General features: G+C 51.8%; 1 long non-coding RNA gene across 1 annotated transcript; it reads right to left on the minus strand.

Annotated features, from left to right (window-relative positions):
- On the minus strand, positions 1–1,717 carry LOC118617732. The gene is made up of 3 exons (XR_004956847.1): positions 1,550–1,717; positions 1,366–1,467; positions 1–49 (listed from the first exon to the last, which is right to left on the minus strand). It is a non-coding gene; the product is annotated as an uncharacterized LOC118617732 (long non-coding RNA).
- Between the last annotated feature and the right edge of the window lie 11,549 nt (positions 1,718–13,266).

Consider the following 13,266-nt stretch of genomic DNA (forward strand, 5'->3'; position numbering starts at 1 on the left):
ATCGATGTTTGTCTCTCATCCATGTTTCTATCTCTTTCTTCCTCTGTCTCTAAAAAATCAATACAAACATAAAATAAATTGAAAAATGTCAAGACTTTTTATTGATTTTTAGAGAGAGAGAAAGGAAGAGGGAGAGCCAGAGAGAGAAATATCAAATGTGAGAACATCAATCAGCTGCCTCCTGATTGGGGATCTAGCTGAAACCCAGGCATTGTGCCCTGACCAAGAATTGAATAATTGGCAACTTTTCGGTGCTCAGGATGATGCCCAGCCAACTGAGCCACATTGGCCAGGGTCTAATAGATTTATTCAATGCTTCATGAATTGTCCAGCATCCCATCTGGCAACTAGAAGGGTGCTCTGAGGGGTGGTACAAAATGGAAGGTTTTTATAGGAAGAAGGGTGGGGCAAGGGTGCTGTTGGCAAAAGAAAAGATTATTTTGGGGCCTGAATGTCTTTTGCGGGGGTGGGGTGGGGGAGGGGATGGAAAGGTTTTTGTCATTTAGATTGCCTTTTATTTCTTTGGGGGATGGAGAGGGCCTACATGACAGATTATGTCATTGGTGCCCAACCAGAAAATGTCAGACTGGTTAAGATTACATTTCTGGGAGAGGTTGAAACTGCAGTTAGAACAGGTACTAAATCTAGGCTTAGTGTCGTGAGGTTTTAGCACTGCTGATGCCATTTTGAGCCTGTGGTTTTCTCTTTAATACCAGGGGATTAAAGCATAGGGGATTCACCTAGTCTCAGGCAAGGCCTTCCAAGTCCTAAGTCAAGTGAGTCATGTCCTTTGACAGCCTGGGCCTCCGTTTCTGCGCTGGGCACAGACATAACTTTTCTCAGATTCTCAGAGGAGGTCACCATCCCTCCTGCTCTGGGATGTAGTAGATTCCAGGTCTCGCTGGTCCCTACCAGCCTGAGATTTCTAGGATTTCTGCGCCTCTAGGGGTGAGACCTAGCCTACCTCTTTTGACCCCTACTCCCTTTCTATTATGCATCGGGCCCTTCTCAGATATTCTTTCTTGCCAGGCTAGAGGTCTCAGTGGAGCTGCACCCACCTTCCTTTCTGACCCCTCCCCATTTCTGCTGAACTAGCATTGGTTCTCAGACATCTCTGGAAGTCTTGGGCCCACTGATAAAAGGAGGGGGTGTTATCAGGGTCCACTGATGAATCTACCCTCCACACATCATGAAGCCATGCTATCCCTGCTTTCCCTTGGGCCACAGGCAGGGAGTGACCCAGCAGGGCCACCAGGTGCCCAGAAGTCTGGAGCCCCTCCGAGAGGTCCCAGCCCACTGCTGGAACCTGATGGAGGAGGTTGGACCCTGGGAAGGGGAGCCCAGAAGCAGCCACCCCTTTATTACCTCCAGACCTTTCCTCCATAGGTCTTCCAGAGAGTCAACTCTGCCACCAACTAGTGCTCTAGGAGCAAGTCTCTCCTCTCTGCTTGGCCTCAGTTTCATCATCTATAAACATAATGATCATGGTTACTTGACAGATGGTCACAAGATCCGAACTCTTTAGAGCTAGCAAGGACTCCGGGGTCACCTCTTCGAGCTGCCCCTTCACTCCCAAGGTGACAGATGGGAACTAGAGGGGAAAGGGATTGCTTAGGATGGCACGGTCTCCACGGCCTGTGGCACTCTCCCTTTCCCGGGCCGTCTCTCCCGTTCCTGCTCAGGACCATTTCGGGGAAGGGGGTGGGGGAGGCGGGACTTGGGCAGGCACCACAGGGCCCTGCCTTCCAGCCCCCATGCCTCAGAGCCAGGCCCTGTATTTCTGCACAAGGCTTGGGAAGCTGATAAGAAGGCCAGGCTTAACTCTGTCTCCAGCCCTGTGCTGGGAGCGATAATGACGATAATGACGCTGCTGCCTCCCACTCAGCCCTGCCCTGCCCTGCTCTGCCCTGCCCGCCTCACCCAAAGGGCCCTGCAGGTGGCTGAGGGTGGGGCAAGGCAGTGGCTGATGGGGCAGAAGAGGTTGCAGCGGTGTCCTGAGATCAGGGGCCAGACCCCTAACCTCACAGAGCACAGGCCCTTGCTGGCTGACCCTCCTGGGCACCTGGGCACAGCACCAGGCACCGGGTGATGCTCCATCAGCGCCGTGTCCTCCTATTTAGTACATGTGGAATGTGGCTGGAGAGACATGGCTCTGGGCTAGGGGTTTGCCAGGGCCCCAAACTGGGCAACAAAACTTTTATTGGGCACCTTCCATGTCAGGTCCTGTGCCAGGTGGTTTGAAGATCTCCTTTTATCTTCCCAACAACCCTCTGAGGCTGTTCTTCTCAATTTCAAGATGAGAAAACTAACACTGAGCAAACAAGCCACTTCCCCAAGGTCACACTGCTTCTGCAAGGCAGAGCCAGAACCGCGTTGGCCCTTACCACTGTGCTTCGTGGGCAGTTCTACCTCCGCTTACAGCCCTGGGTACGACATGGGCTCTGGAGCCAGGCTGCCTGGTTTTTCCGCCGAAGATAAATAATTGCATCTCATAGCGCCATCACGAGGGTTCGCCGTGCGGGCATGTGAAGTGTGGCATGAGCACCGTCACGTGGCAGGTGCCTAATCGAGGCTGCTGGATGATCCAGGGGCCTCAGGCTGCCGGGCACATGGGGATGCTCCTGCCTGTTTGGTGTGGGTTTCCTAGTGGCCATCAGTGACGGTGAAGAACGCTGCTCACAGGGGAGCTGTGGTGAGACTTTACAGGAAATCAAGCAACATTGCTGTCTCAGGCCAAAGGGGAATGGAGGTGTGGGCTGAGTCTCCCAGGGAGCAGCAAGATGATTACCCAAGGGCTTGCCCTCCCACACGGTGAGGGAGTTCCTGTTAAGAAAGCACGTGTTATCCTTTGAGACTACATGGAGGGACCTGGAAAGTATCATCCTAAGTGAAACAAGCCAAACAGAGAAAGACAAGTTTCATATCTCACTTATTTGTGGAATATAATGAACATAACAGTCTGAGGAACGGGGTAGTCCCAGAGACGTGGAAGTGGGGTACAGACTGACAATCCCCTAAAGAGGGGGATGGTGGGGGAGAGATAAACCACAGAACTTATATGCATGTATGCATGAACAGTGGACATGGACAATAAACTGGGGACAGGGCAGGGAGGAAGGGGGAGAGAGGAATCAGTGGGGGACAAAGGAGAAACATCTGTAACAAAAATTAATTAATTAAAAAATGAATAAATAAATAAGAAAGCACATGTTGCCCTGGCCGGTTGCTCAGTGGTTAGAGCGCTGGCCTGCACACCAGAGGGTCTCAGGTTCGATTCCTGGTCAAGGGCACGTACCTAAGTTGCAGGTTTGATCCCTGGCCTTGGTTGGGGTGCGTGTGGGAGGCAACAGGTCCATGTGTCTCTGTCATTAATGTTTCTCTCTCTCTCTCTCATCCTTCTCTCTCCCAATCTCTAAAAATCAATGGAAAAAAAATATCCTGGGGGTGAGGATTAACAAAAAAGAAAACATCTTGTCGTCTCTGTTTTGTGGTGGGGCAGAGTGCCCCAGGCTGCAGGAAGTCACAAGCTATGGTGTTATGAGCCCTGTGTCTGGGCCACACTGCCAGCCACTGCCCACAGCTGTGGCCCAGCCTGCCCACCCCACGTCTCTCCTGCCTGTCTGCCTCGCCCCGCTCACCTTCGCCTGTCTGCTTTCTCTCCCTCGTTCCTCCTCCTCCTCCTCCTCCTCCTCCTCCTCCTCCTCACTGCCTTTCAGGCTCTTCCTGCTGCCACTCTGCCCCCACCCACCTCTCCTGAACCACGGCTTCCAGGAACGCACAGTAAACTGTCTAACGACTTTCAAGTATTAACTTTGAACTCTGATTCCTGGAAGCCCCTGGGCCTGAATATGGAAACCATGGAGCTCGGGGCCAGGCCTGCACAGGGCGCCTTTGTCTCTGTCCTGGGCTTCCTCCTCCTCGCCAGGCATCCCCCTTCTCCCAGCGGCTGTCTGGTCGGGTGGTTTGCTGATGAAATCAGGGATTACCAAACTGGAAAGGGCCTACTGACGGACGAGTTTATTTCTCGGTGAGAAGAAAACCAGGGGAGAGGTTCCACGGGGCTTTTCCAGGTCACCAGTGTAGTGAGGGGCCAGGCAGGGCTCAGACCCAGGTCTCCTGCTCCTCAGCCTTGCTGTCACCGCCGTGGGAGGCCAGATGGATTGGAGGCCTGGGCTGACTCCTCCCTCTCTTGGAGGCCTAGTAACTTGGTTCCCGTGGGTAAAATCACAACAGTGTGATAATTCAGTTTGAATGCTTACTGTGGGCTAAATGCTTTGCTTGTATTATCTCATGTACTCCTCAAAACAGCTTGTGAGGAAGGTGCTGTTCCTTTTCTGGGTGTGGCGCTGGACAGGTGGGCCTCCATCTCCCTGTTGGCAAGCACAGTTTTCTGAATGATCCTCAGGGCTACTCCTGCCTTGACTGCCTGGAAATCCGTGGCTCAGTGACCAGGGAGGAAGGTCCCAGGTCTGAGGACAAGCCCTGAGGTGGACAGGGCCCTGGGCAGTACATCTTCCATGGCCCATTAGGGTCCTTTGCCTGAACCTATCTGTCCCCTAATAGTGAGGGTGGAGGGCATTAGGTCACCAAGCAAGGGTGCTAACCCCTGGGTAGGACCTTTGGCCATCTGGGCTGGGAAAGCCCCCTGCCCAGTAGTTTCTAGACATCCGCTGGTCAGGCACTGACCGATGGAAAGGCAGGCTCCCTCTTGCCTTTCCCTTGGCTGGGCAGTGGAGCCTGTGGGGAGAGGAGACCTGGGTTGGAAAAGCAGGCTCTGCGGCTTCCTGGTGGCTGTGGCTCTGGAAAAGCCCCTAGTCCCTCAGCGCCAATGTCACCACATCTGCAAAGGGAAACAAAAGCCTCCCTCCCTCGCAGCTCTGTGGGGTCACACGATCTCCGTGGGAAGACCCTGTGGGTTTTACTTCCTCGTGCAGGCCGGCGCTGGGTGGGTGTGGGGGCGCTGTGAAGGGAGCAGTGGAGGGCCAGATGGGCGCTTGGGAGCCTGGCAGAAGTAACTCCCTTTTCCTTTTGTTTCCACCTCCGCTCCTTGGGCCTCCTTTTGCAGACTCTGGATTTGAATCATTTGAAAGTGGCCAAGGCTGAAGGTGTGCCATCTTATTTTAAGTCCCAGACAGACTAAGCCTGGGTCACCTTCCTTGGGTGACTCCTCAACTCCCTCTCTTCCCCAGGTATCTGCCCCAGGGGAAGAGCTGGCTGGACTTGGGTTCGGGGCAGGAACGTGGCCCTCAGCTCCCAGCTGGCACCGCCATACGTTAGCCACCCCAGGCACCTGGCCTCTGAAAGGCCTCAAGGTCTGATTGTGCCAGGCTCATTCTGAACCCTGAGCAGGGACTTGGGCTGCACCCATCTTGGCCAGGAGTTTCTGTCTGCCTTGGACACAGTCCAGACCAAAGAGTAAAGGAGGTTTGTTCTTGAAGCAGAGACCAGGAGTAGGCACACAGAAGGCTCTTTGCTTTGGAGTTGAAGCTTTAAAAGATTTGTTTTCTTTAAATATCCTGCTGCAGGAAAAAAGCCAAAACCAAACATTCCTGAAACACGGATTTCAGGTGGCTTTAAAGGAGCCGTTTGTTTGGTTTCCGTCCCACCCTGTGTCTGCTCACTTTTCCCTGGGGTTTGGCGGAGGGTCCACACCCATCCAGCCTCCCCGGGAGGTTTCCTTAGCAGCAGATTCAGCCTGAGGGTCTCTGATCACAGCCCAGCTTGCATCTCAGGAGAGGGTCAGTGCACATCCTCCTTGGGAAGTGGAGGCCCCATCTTCCATCCTTAGCTGCGTTGACACTGTTGACTACACCCTCTTTCTCGAAAACCTCCTTACTCTCGACCTCGGGATCAGACACCCTCTTTACTCTCCTCCTGACTCTCACCTTCTACCAGGACTCCTCCAGGTGCCGTCCTCAGGGCCTGCCCCCCTCTTGGAGAGCTCACTCATCCCCTGCCCTCAGCAGTGCCAGGCTGGCCAAGCTTCCCCTTCAGGCCCTCAGGCCCTGCCTGTGCCCCATGCTCTGGCCTTGGTTTTCTCCTTCATTTTTTCAGCTTTCTTAAGATATAATTGACAAGTAAAACTTTGAGATACTTAAAGTGTGCAGTGTGACGATTTGATAGACATACCTTGTGAAAGGATTCCCACCGTCAAGTTGGCCTTAATTTTCCGTGACTGAGTTATTCGCCTGGAGTCCCACCAGAGGCTCGGGTCTTTCCCAGCCCCAGCACTGGGGGGAACGGAGAGGAAAAGCAGAAGCAAAACCAGTGATTGAACAAGAGGAGCACTTGTTAGTGTGGGAACAGCTGAGCAGGGTGCCAGGGCCTGGATCCAGGGGAGAGGGCATGTGGTATCTCACACCTGTCCCAAGCCCAGTTCAAGGCTGTCCCAAAGCTAAGCTTGACCAAGAAAGGAGCAGGATTAGAGGACTCTCCTAAGCAGCCTTGCGTGTCCTCCTTGTCCTCCAGTAGGCAGTTAGACAGACTTGAGCAGAGCAAGGACCATGGGCCAGGTCACCAGAGTGAGAAGCCCCAGGTGCCTAGCGAAGGACAATCAATCACCACCAGGGTGACCTTTCCTCCCCTAGCATATCATTGGCCATGCAGTCCGGAATCCTGACCCTTCCTCCCTAGAGATAACATCTAGGCCTCAGTTGTATTTCAGCTCCAGGCCCAGAAAAGCAGCAAAGCCAGCAAGTGACCCCATGGGTTGCACTGACTAATGACCCCCTGCCCTGGTGCGGACCAATCAATCAGTGGAGATCTAGACCCTGAAAGGACACACCTGGAAAGTGGCTGAACTGAGATCTTGCCCTGGGACCTCCTTTAAAATCTCTCCCCTCAAAACCCTTAGGACAGCCTGGCCAGTGGTGACTTAATGGTTGAGCATCGACCCAGACACCAAGAGGTCACTGGTTCAATTCCCAGTCAGGGCACATGCCCAGATTGTGGGCCCAATCCCCAGTGCCGGGCATGCAGGAGGTGGCCAAATGATGTTCTCTCTCATCCGTGTTTCTATCCCTCTCTCCCTCTCCCATCCTCTCTCTCTAAAATCAATAAAGAAAAAATTTTTTTTTTAAAAAACCACACAAAAAACCCTGGGACAGAGAACCCAGTGCCCTCTCCCTCCCAGGAGCACACCAGTGTCCCACCACCACCACCCCGACCCCAGGCACATCACCTTTACCTTCCTCACTTCTAAGCTCCAAGGGCTCTTCCTTTATTTCTATAACTTGTTTCCTAAGTCCATTTCTTCGACAATTACTTCTTCTACCTCTGTGATTTTCCAAATAAATATTCTCTTATAGTTTGAGTCTTGGCTCTGAATTCTTTCCTAGCCAGAACTCAAGTACCGAGGTTGCTGAACATAGGTCCAGTCTGACCCTACAGTCGAACACCTGGTACTGTTCCCACTGCCTCCAACAGAACTGTGTGAGGGTCAAGAGGGCGGGCACCGGATGAAGGGACATCTAGAGGGGGACCAATCAAGGGCTTACTGCTGTCATCCAGGGAGGAGCTGACAAAAAGTCTGAGGCCTAAAATGGGATAGTGGGAATAAGCATTCATTCATTCATTCATTCATTCACTCACTCACTCAATTCAACGAAGACTAAATAACCACAATGTAGCCTTGGCCAGTTTGGCTCAGCGGTTGAAGCGTCGGCCTGCGGTCCAGAGAAAGCTGGGTTTGGTTCCCACTGGGGGCACGTACCTCGTTGCAATTTGTCCCTGGCCCTGGTTGGGTCATGTGGGTGGCAACCACTCGATGTGTCCCTTTCACGTTGATGTTTCTCTCTCTCTCTCCCTCCCACTCTATCTGAACAAAAAATGGAAAAATGTCTTTGGGTGAGGATTAAAATAAATAAATAACCACAATGTATCTAGGAGGTCCTGAAATTAATTAAAAAAAATAATATGTTCAGTCCTGCCAGCGTGGCTCAGTGGTTGAGTGTCGACCCCATGCATCAAGAGGTCGCCAGTTCGATTCCCGGTCAGGACACATGCCCAGGTTGTTGGCCTGATCCCCAGTGGGGGGCATGTAGGAGGCGGCCAATCGATGTTCTCTCTCATCAATGTTTCTATCTCTCTCTCTCCCTCTCTCTTTCTCTCTAAAAAATCAATAAAGGAAACAAAACAATAAAAATAATAATAATATGTTCTTATATAGCATAATTGTTAGTTTAAAATGACATATGTATTTTTAAAAGACTAAAAGCAAATTCATCAAATGCTCATGGTCACGAGCAAGTGTTTCCTAATTAGGGAGATTCTAGCTTCGGGTTTGGGTGTTGGGACATCTGAGTTCTAGGCCCAGCTCTCCCTGTGCCTGGCTGTGTCTACAGCCCTTCCCCTGTCCGGGCCTTTTCCCTCATCTGTGAAACGAGAGTGGAACCACACCTGGAGCTCCTCCAGCTCTGATGCGACCTGGGAACATTTGACTAAGGGGTGAAGGCAGTTTCAATGGCCTGGCTAGGGCTACTCTGCTTTGCTTTGGGAGCTGTGCCCACCCCCACTGCAGGCCCCTCTCCTGGATGGCTCCACAGATGGGAAGGAGAAGCCACCCACAGCCTGACCAGCTGTTCCGCTCTGATCTCAAATTAGAATCATGCCTCTCATCTCTTTACACCCGTTTCGAATCAGGAAATATTGCAGCCTGGTAACCCCGGACAGAGGGGGCTGAGGCCAGAGCTGCTGCCTCAGCCTCAGTTGGGAAATGAGGGAGCCGGCCAGGCGGGGAGGTAGCACGTATGGATTACCTGTCCCCCTTGTGCCAGACACAGTGTGTGAGCTGTTCTGTAGGTGTTTGCTGAGCCCTCCTCCACAGCTGCTCTGGGTGGGAAGTTTGATTATCACCTCATGGAGGAAGAGGTGAGGCTCAGAGAGGGAAAGAACCACACCCAGGCACACAGCTGGGAAGTGGGGCTCCGGGATTGGGACCGGCTGTCTTGTCATAAGTCCAAAGCAGCCGGAACCCTAAGCTGCTCTTCCAAGGACGGAGGAGGGTTTCCAGTGACTGTAGACCCCACTCTGGCCCTACTGCCAGAATTTTGTATGTCTCGGTGGGGGGTTAAACCATGTCTGAGTCTGCCTGTTAGAATCACATTCCTTTTCCCTTGAAAATCACCCTGGCAGAGTTGCTTCTGCCCTTGTTCTCAGGCCCCTGATCATACTGAAGAATTCTGGAATATTGTGGGTTAACTGGCCCTCTTTGGAGTAGGCTGAACACCTAAATACCATGATAATATTTTCAGTGGGAAAATGCCTTTGACAACATCTTGAAGTATAACCTGATTGGTAGTTGGGGGCTGCCTATAATTCCTAATAAATTCAAATCTGCTACATCTCGGCGGATTCTCTGCCTGGCTTATTTCGCTACTACATCACACCTCACAGGATTGTCCCAAGGACCAAACGAGGTAGGTATGGAAATGTGCTGGCACAAAATGGGTATCCAGCAAATATCCACACTGCCTCCCACTCCACATTGTCCTCGGGGTTCATGTCTTACTCTCTTAACCCCTGTCTCCTCATCTATGAACTGGGGTAACAGTTGTGGAGTTGCCCTGACTATATAGCTGGCCCTTTGTATCTGTGAGTTCCGCGTCTGCAGATTCAACCAAACTCAGATTGAAAGACAGAAAGTTTCATTGTTGTTGACATGTACTATGTAGTTGGGCCCTTATAAGATCGTTGCATCTGTACTGAACATGTACAAACTTTTTTCCTTGTCATTATTCCCCAAACAATACAGTATAACAACTATTTGCATATCATTTACATTGTGCTAGGCATTATAAGTAATGTAGAGCTGTTTTAAAGTATATGGGAGAATGTGTGTAGGTTACATGCAAATACTACATATTATATAAGGGACTTGAGCATCCAAGGATTTTGGTATCCGCGGGGATCCTAGAACTGAAACCGAACAATGAAGGGGTCTGGGCTGCCTGTCACTACTTGAGCCAATTAAGCAGAGACAAGTATGGGAGAGGAGCGGGTCATCCCTGAAAAATCTGCTCGGAACTCCCTTGATAGCTGGTAGCTTATATTGGGTAGCCATGTGGGGGAAGGGCAGGTAGGAAGAAAGGAATAATATGGATGAAACAGTCAGTGGTTACAGGCCTGGGGAAGTAATGTGGGCTTGGCTAGAAGGGTTGTCTCCAGTGCACCGCCTCCAGGGCTCCGAGGTTGTTAGTCTTCCCAGGATGCTGAGCAGTTTCCCCTTGTTCTCAGATAAGGAGGTGGACAGCATTCCCGAGGTAAATTCCCAGGGTGTACAGCTCCCAGCCATGTCAGAAGGGCCTTTCTTTCATCAAAACAAAGCAATCGCAATGAGCAGAGCAAGGATGTGCCACATTTCTTATAACTATGGCTAGCACCCCACTAGATTCGTTCTGTTATTCTCTCCTGCCCCTTGCAGAACCAGCCCCTGTCCCCCAGCGGGGACAGCTGACTTCACAGTGCTGCGAGGCACCCAGCGGAGGGTGGAAAGTGTCTCGGCACTGCAGGTGCGGAGCTCGGTTCAGGATCGCTACGTGCAGGCCTCAGTGCGCGGCTTAGTTGACTTGTTTTGAAGAGATAAAGCTCCAGTCCCCAAACACTTACATCCTCGTGAGGACCGGCCACTCTGAGCTCCTGGAGTCAGGCGCTGCCTGCCACACAGCTGCAGAGGCCCGAGCTGGGCTGAGTGCAGCTCGGCCCGCACGCCTTGCCCTGGTCTCGGCCTCTCAGGCAACCGTTCCCCGGCACCAAGTGGCGGGAGGTGTGTGCGGTGACAGTGGCCTGAAGCAGTCAGGCCCAGGGCGTCTTGTTCCCTGTGTTCCTTTGTCTCCTCATAGGGGCGGGCGTGAGGCAGGGGGTGTAGAGGGCCCTGGTCCTGGCTCTCCAAGTGGCCAGTGACTCCCCCCAGGCAGAGGTTCCCCCACGGCCCACAGTCACTGCCCACCCGCCTGGGGCGGGCAACAGCCCGCAGGACTTTGTGTCTTAATAATTAAGCATTTATTGTAATGACTATTAGGAAAGAATATAGCTAGCCCAAAAATGGCCCAACCTGACCAAGAATGGAAGGATTTGGAGACAGGGGTTTTTTAACGGGTTGATTTGAAGGAACAAGAGAGGCTGTGTATATTGATCTATTTATTGTAGGAGCTCTGTGTTCTTTAGCAAAGTATATTTTTTATAAAGTGAGATGAAAAGTTGATTTAGTGACAAAAACCAAATTAAAAATAGAGCTGGTGATGTGCAGACATGGTAACAATTGTGATGGGAAATGGAATGACTGAAGTGTGGGGAAGGATGTTTTCCCATGCAATGCTCACAGCAGTCCTGCGTAGGTGTTACTGTGTTTCGTGGAGGCAGAAACAGGCAGAGAGAAGAGGCAAGTTGCCCAAGGTCAGTCAGTGAGGGAATGAAGGAGCAAGTCAATGGCCATGACCGACCTTCAGCAGGGTGGTGGGGCCTGGAGAGAGGGCCCATCCCAGGACCACTGAGCCAGAGGGCCGTGGAGCTCTGGGCGGACGATTCAGAGTTCACTCTTTTGGTGAGCTGTCCCAGGCAGGGACTTGTCTTCCGACCAGAAACAGTTGAACTAGACTGCTGACTTCACGCCTGTGGCAGGGCAGATAGCAAGGCTGACTGGGGATTAGGGAAGGGGGATGGTGAGAAGGAGAACCAGGCAGAAACAAAAGACAGGCAGACTGGCCACCCTAAGGGCCCAGAACCAGTGGGAAGAACTAAATAACTCATATCTCCACCCACCCCAGGTTCTTTTAGCCATTGATCTGACCTAGAATGGACCTTTAAGAGGCTTTTACCCAATCTGAGAGTAGGTGAGAAGGATTTGAGTCAAAGGAAAGCTATACATTCCACAAATGCACCTACACCCACCCACCAGCCACACAGACACTGTCCTAGCTACAGTCCTCCCCGCCCCCCGCCCGACACACACACCTTGGGGTCAGGGGACCTTCCTACTTGAGTGGCCATCTCAGATCTTTTGCCCTGGTGCCTCTTTAAGAGTCATTAGGGTGTACTTTACCTTTGGTATGCTTTGTTGCTAACCTGCCCCTCTGACTTTGTTCTGTTGTCACTAGAAAGTTTAATAGCTTCGCCCTGGCTGGTTTGGTTCAGCGGTTAGAGCATCGGCCTGCAGTCCAGAGAGACCCAGATTCGGTTCCCGCTAAGGGCATGTACCTCTGTTGCATTTTGTCCCCTGTCCTGGTTGGGTTGTGCCGGTGGCAACCACTCAATGTGTCCCTTTCACGTTGATGTTTCTCTGTCTCTCTCTCCCTCCCACTCTATCTGAACAAAAAATGGAAAAATGTCCTCAGGTGAGGATAAAAAATAAATAATAATAAAAAAAAGTTTAATAGCTTCAGCTCATGCCTGCAATTGCCAGAGACACACATGCTCGTTGAAATTAAACTAACAAACAAGTAATGAGTGCATATGAGGAGCTAGCCTCACGAAAGGTGTGGATTGTTGGGTGAAAATAAAAGGAGGGGGCAGAGATGAATGGGTGGCCTTGGCCTCAAGGAAGCCCCCTGAGGGGGAAGAGAGGGAGCTTGCTTGAGGAAGCTTCAGTGACCAATCGGCAGATGATTTCAATGAAACCGGAAGACTGACCATAGAATGGTGGTCACAATGACATGTGTGACCATTCCCAGAGGCTGAACCCACCTTTAGGTAGAGGGTGGGCTGTCCTCTTCCTAGGGCACTGGTGCCAACTGAGGAAAATGTGGTCTTACCTGTGTCATGTACAGCTTAATGCACAAACTACAAAGCACACGCCCCTGTGAGCCAGGTGGGGAAGGAGTAAGGAGCCCCAATAGACAGATGAAGAAACTGAGGCTCAGGGAAGTGATCAGTAACTCAGTGTAGCAGACGAAAGCAGTTAAGGATAGCATTCAGACCCCCGAAGGGAGGCCAGGCCAAAGTTTGAGCTGGGCATGGGGCGTGCAGGCAGGGCAGGTGTCTGCAGGAAAGGAACAAACAAGGGAAGGAAGTGGGAGGTATGGCCTCTGCCCCCAGAGCAGCTGCAGGAGAAGCCAGTGGGGCTAATTCACACCAGGGGGTCAGGGAAGGGAGGTGGGATGTGCAGGAGGAGTGGGAGGGGCCACACTTGTTAGTGGGGCATATGGAGGTCCACGGATGGTGGTTACTGTTGGTCCAAGCCAGAGATTTCTGGTATTGAGTAAGAGAAACCTCAAAACTTTCGATTCCAGAATGGCTTTCTGTTTTCTTTCTTTTTTAAATCCTCACCTCATC

The sequence above is a fragment of the Molossus molossus genome, unplaced genomic scaffold (assembly GCF_014108415.1).
Source record: "Molossus molossus isolate mMolMol1 unplaced genomic scaffold, mMolMol1.p scaffold_m16_p_5, whole genome shotgun sequence".
NCBI classification, from domain to species: Eukaryota; Metazoa; Chordata; class Mammalia; order Chiroptera; family Molossidae; genus Molossus; species Molossus molossus.